The sequence below is a fragment of the Alligator sinensis genome, unplaced genomic scaffold (genome assembly GCF_000455745.1).
Source record: "Alligator sinensis unplaced genomic scaffold, ASM45574v1 scaffold1868_1, whole genome shotgun sequence".
Lineage (NCBI taxonomy): Eukaryota > Metazoa > Chordata > Crocodylia > Alligatoridae > Alligator > Alligator sinensis.
In genome coordinates, this window is record NW_005843965.1 from 1 (window position 1) to 5,985 (window position 5,985).

The 5,985-nt window shown below is 48.0% G+C and overlaps 1 pseudogene; it reads right to left on the minus strand.

Moving 5' to 3' along the window:
- Positions 1-1,450: 1,450 nt before the first annotated feature.
- Positions 1,451-5,985, minus strand: part of LOC102371717 — a 6,641-nt pseudogene continuing 2,106 nt past the window's right edge.

Here is a 5,985-nt window from a genome sequence, read left to right on the forward strand (position 1 = left end):
ATGACATTAGGTGTTTGGATATTTGCACAGGCTGCTGTGGTAGTTTATTAGCAGTGGTGTTTGCTATTTTGAGTCCTACCCTGTGTAGTATGGCATTTTGGTCTGTTTTATAATCTGACCAATAGAAAGAGTATTATTTTTCTCTAAGCACACTGCTGTTGTGTAGTCTAGTCTTGGATAAGCCAGCGATATGCATTTGATACTGTGTCGCTCCTTTGCAACCAATGCAGATTTTCTGCAAGCTCGATTTTACTTTTGAGTCAACTTGTACACAAATGTTTCAGCATCTGATTATCAGTTTCTGACCACTTTTATGATTGTTTCTCCTCTTAAAAGGGAGAAACTGATTGTGGGAAACCAACCAGGAGTCAGTGACAGGCAAGCCTTTTTTACCTCAACTTCTACAAAGGCCTCCTCAGATTGAGGCAGGCAGGGCCTCTCTAAATAGGGCCATCCGATTGCCCAGGTAGGACCTCATGTTCCTATTGCCTAGTGAGACTCATGCAACCTTCACACCTTGGCTGCTTGTGTGGAGATCATTCGCTTCGAATTTTTCATGCCTGTCAGCACCACCTAGGAAATTCTCCATACGGAGGGCTGGTGGATGATGATGATGGTTAACTGAGTATCTTATGGAAGTATATAAACTAGCTTCTCAGTAGCTAAGACTCACTACAAATTAATATAAAATTATTTCCAGAAAACCATAAATCTGAATTACAGTTGACAAGCAAGTAATGATTAAGTGGCAGTGAAGAACAGGTGTTCACATGAAGATGGCAAAGTCCCTATGTAATTGCCATTAAGATAGGTCCTACTACATACCTAATTTTTATATCCCGACAGGGAATATATAAATGGTACTGCTGAGAACAGTTAAAGCTTGTCACAAATTCACCCTCAGGGAGCAAATAGAAGAGTGTGTTCCTTCTTTTATTAGAAATATGTGGAGGGTTTATCTTTAATGATTCCTTGGTGGACAACTTGAATATGGGCTCCCTGGCAACCAATCATACGAGCAGAAACAATCAGCACTAATATTAATATCCAGTATTCCTGGCAAATAGCACGTACTAGCCTAGTCCTTCTAATGGCAACTAAGCTCCTTCTTGTACGACTTCCCTTTGTCTGGTGAGACACTATGTATTAGGGTATACCTGCCTGAGAGGTTAATGTTTATTGTAATGTTAACTGTTACCATGATAATAAAACTATGACCTTTAGAGTCAGATACAGATGTTACAATTTTACCTGTACCAATAGAAGCTACCATAAGCACTACAGGTCACAGTTCATGCCTAGGCACTACTGACAGCATGCAGTGTGTTACTACTTCCAGTGATGTTAAATTAGGCCTTGTGCCAGGTGTTAATTCCAAGATTAGGACACAGTTACTTCTTAACCAATCAGGAATTTATTAAGTCTTTAGCAGTTACAAATCTATTACTGTGGTTAGTGAAAAGCAACACAACATGTTTACCACCCCAAAGCACAATGAACTTGATGTCACCAGGTGATCAGTCCATGAAGTCTTGTCCAGGATTTCCTGGCTCCTGTGTCTGGAGTCTGTAGTGGGGAACAATTTTCTTGGATCGGTATGAGGTTCTCTTCAGGAGGGGCTCCAAGTGTTTCCTACTTATATACCACACTTATCATATAATTAGCTAAAGCCATTCACCGCAATGCATATTAAGAGGCCTACTCTTAACATATATGCTTAATCTTAACTAAGTTTCCCAATTTTAGATAATTTTTTTGCTCTTAGGTGGTGGTCAGTGTCACTGTTGATTGTTTTAATTTTCACAAACCAAATTTGCTTTTTTTGGTCTTTTGACTTTTGTCATGCAGAAAAGATATCTTGAGACTTCTTTATTTTTGTCAAGAAGGGATCATGGTCAAAGTAACTCCCATGTCATCTTTTGTTGCAGCTTTTCAGCTCAGTTGAAACCAAGGCTAAATTTCCCAGCTCAGAGACTCAGACTCAGCAAAGTTAAGAGAAGGAAAACCCAGACCCACGGACCTCTGGGTTCCAAGAAGGGTGAGTAGTTCCTACTGTGTTTAGTGACTTCAGGCATAGTATGAGGAGACTTCCAATTGGTTGTTTATGTCATAATGCAGGAGAGGTGATTGCAGATGCTTCTGGAACCATTACATTTTCTATACTAGTATTAAAACTCAGGACAAAGTTATTATTCTAACTAAACCTACAACCTCATCCATACCCTGAAATTACAGGTAAGAGAAATTTTTTTTGACTTTTCTAGAAGCAGTCTTTGGTCCATTGAAGTCCTCAGTATCATATTTACTTTGTTTTTTTAAACTAAAACTTCTATTAAACCATGCATACTATGGGTTATAACCACAGTGTGACAGAGGTCATTCAAGATTTAAGACAAAGGGGAGCTTCCTTTCAGAGACTTTGGTTTAAGCATCTTCAGTTCTTGCCTTTCCCTCAAACCAGGCAGTCTTCTGTAGATTTCTCTTGTCCATGTCATCTTACAGTAGATATTTTTTCAAGGAGCCTTGGTAAGAGTAAGAAAAAAACCCACTTTGAAGTATACAATGGGTTAGGTTTTGGGCAGTCACTAAATATTTCCAGACAATCACAGTTAAAATATGTTTTCTGTAGCTTTGTAATGCTCCATATGTTCCATTTTACATGTCTTAAGGAGAACAGATGTGTCCTAATATCTATTTCTTGGGAAGTATAATGTCCTAACAGGTTGCTTTCCTATTTCAGAACAATTTAAGCATATTACATTTATAACTATTTGTAGAAATAAAGTTTTAAACATAAAGGAACGTTCTTTCAATCTGAAGTTTCTCTGGAAGTCCTGTGGGGTTTAAAGGCATGGTTGGTCTGGCAAAGAGACTCAGAATGAGCCCGTAGCACATATAGGCATGTACAGTGAGGCAGTCGGTGGGAAGAATATGGCCTTGGATGGAGTACAGGAAGGACACAAATATAGAAGTGAGAAAGAGGAAGGCACAGGGAAGGGCTGAGAAAGGCAATGTCCTCTCAGTGCTGAAAACTAAACAAACAAGATTTCCTAGTAATATATAATTTAGCCCCTTAAATCTTCCTTAAAAAATTTTTTCATAACTATTCATTATCCCCTACTTATGGGGCAAGTATAACTCTTCCTACAACAGCCACTTCCAATGAAAGAAGTCTACAACGTTTATGTAAATAACTAACTCTGGAGCCTGCCTGTATCATCTCGTATTAATTTAACGTTTAGCTTTCACACTAGTAATCAGGCCAGAAATAATATGAGAAAGCTTGGCTTGACCCCTTCCCGGAAAAAAAGACACTAATAAAGGTATGGATGTATTGCCACAAACGCCCGCTAATTATTTTCCTTATAAAGTGGCTACACAAGGCACCATTAATATCGGAATATTTAACATTGTTTATTTTAGCAATTGGAAACTGTTCAATGAAGATATTAAAAATAATCTAAAGGGAAACACCGTTTCATTTCCAAGAATAAGTAGCTATGTTCACGTTAAAGGAAACAGTATTATGAACACTAATACATATTCTTTTCGATATCTTACACTCTTTGGAGCTAAATTGAAAAGATGGTGACGCACTGATAGAGAATGAAGGGCGGAAGAGCCCACCCAACCCTTACCTGGTCGGCGCCTTCCAAGTCGGTGGGCGCATGAGAGTCGGTGAGAAGATCCCGTTCCTTCCCGGAGCCCGTCACGACGCAGCCCCCCTGCTGCGGAGGGCAGGGCACGAGGGGCCTCAGGAACCGGAATTCGCTGCTCCCCGACCCCGTGCTCAAGCACACTTCGTATCGGTAACTCCTGGACAGGGTGCCGGTCCCCGACACATCCACCCAGTCTCTCGGCAAGTTGCCGTCGCCATACAACGTGCCGGGAGCACTGGTGTACTGCTCCCCGCCCCCTCTCCTCCGGCACACCTTGAGCAGGACAAATGTCACGACGGAGAGCAGGAAGAGGAAGGACACGAGGCACAGGGAGACGGTTAGGTACATGGTTAAAGCGCCTGTGTCGGCCCCTTCGGCGGCGGCGGCGGCGGCGGCATCAGCGGACTGCAGGTAGGCGTCGGAAAAGCCGTCCACGAGCAGGATGTTGAGGGTGGCGGAGGAGGACAGGGGCGACTCCCCGCTGTCCCTGACGAGCACAATAAGCCTGTGCTTCACCGTGTCGCGCTCCGTCAGCGGCCGGCTCGTCCTCACTTCGCCGCTGTGCAGCGCCACGGCGAAGAGCCCCGGCTCCGTGGCGCGGAGCAGCTGGTAGGACAGCCAGGCGTTCTGCCCCGCGGCCGCGTCCACCCGTTCTCGTCCAGCACCACGACGCGCAGCACGGCCTCGGAGCTGAGCGCCGGGGACCCGGCGTCCGTCGCTCTCACGCCCACCTCCAGCTGCCTCGTCTGCTCGTAGTCCAGGGAGCGCAGCGCGTACACGCTGCCGTCCGCCGAGTTCACCGCCACGTAGGCGAGCACGGGCAGGGCCCCGGCGCCGGCGCCGGCGGGCACGAGCGAGTAGGTCACTCGGGCGTTGTGCTCCGCGTCCGCGTCGGCGGCGCGCACTGTGCCGATCGCCGTGCCGGGCGCCGTGTTCTCCCGCACGTGCATGGTGTAGGCCGCCTGGCTGAACACGGGCGCGTTGTCGTTGATGTCGGACACTCTCACCCTGATCCTCTGCTCGGCGGACAGGCTGGGGGCGCCCTGGTCCCGCGCCACGATCGTGATGTTGTACTCCGACACGCTCTCGCGGTCCAGCGCCCGCTCCGTGACCAGCGCGTACGAGTCCCGGAACGTCGCCTTCAGGGAGAAGGGCAGCGCGTCCTCTATGGAGCAGGCTGCCCTCCCGTTGTCCCCGGAGTCGCGGTCCCTGACGCTGAGCAGGGCCACCACCGTCTCGGGGGGCGCGTCCTCGGGGATGGGGCTGATGAGCGATGTCAGGGTCACCTCTGGCGCGTTGTCGTTCACATCCACCACCTCCACCAGGACTTTGCAGTGCGCCGACAGGCCCCCGCCGTCCGTGGCCTGGATGTACAGCTCGTAGGTCTCCCTCGTTTCGAAATCCAGTTCTTCCAGAAGCCGAATTTCTCCTGAGACTGTGTTGATATGGAACACTTTACTGCTTTCCTTGGATTTCTGGCTGAAGGAGTAGGAGATCTCCCCGTTACTTCCCTCGTCCAAGTCAGTGGCAGAAACAGCCAGAACGAGGAAATCTCTGGGGCTGTTTTCCAGAACCTGGGCTTTGTAAGTGGCCCGGGAGAAAACGGGAGGGTTGTCGTTGGCATCGAGGACGATGACGCGGATTTGCGCAGTGCCGGACCTCGGCGGGGAGCCGCCGTCCACCGCTGTGAATAACAGGTTCATTTTTGACTGCTCTTCCCTGTCTAAAGCTTTATCTAGGATCAGCTCTGCGTATTTCATACCGTTATTCCTAACGCGAGAATAGAGGGAGAAATAACTGTTAGTATTAAGGCTGTAGTTCTGGAGGCTATTGTTCCCCACATCTAAATCCTCGGCTTTTTCCAAGGGAAACCGCGCCCCCGGGGGAGTTGCTTCAAGTATTTGTATGGTAAATTCATTTTCTGAAAACACTGGGGAATGATCATTTATGTCAGTAACCCTCACCTCAGCTAGGTACGACTGCAAGGGATTCTCCAGGACTAGCTCAAAGCGAACAAGGCAGGGCTCCGTCTGCCCGCACAGTTCCTCGCGGTCCAGTTTCTCTTTGATAAGCAAGTCCCCAGTCTTGCCATTCAGCTGGAAATGCCGGCTCGCGGCGTCCGACACCAGGCGGGCCCTGCGAGCAGACAGGCTCCTGGGCTCCAGCCCCACATCCTTTGCCACATTAGCCACGAAGGACCCGCTCTCCATTTCCTCCGGCACCGAGTACCGCACCGTCTCCGAGCCGATCGCCCCCACGCACAGGAGCAGAAGGACAGACGCGGCTTGCCTGCTCCGCCTTGTTTTTGCCTCCGGGTCCCCCACCC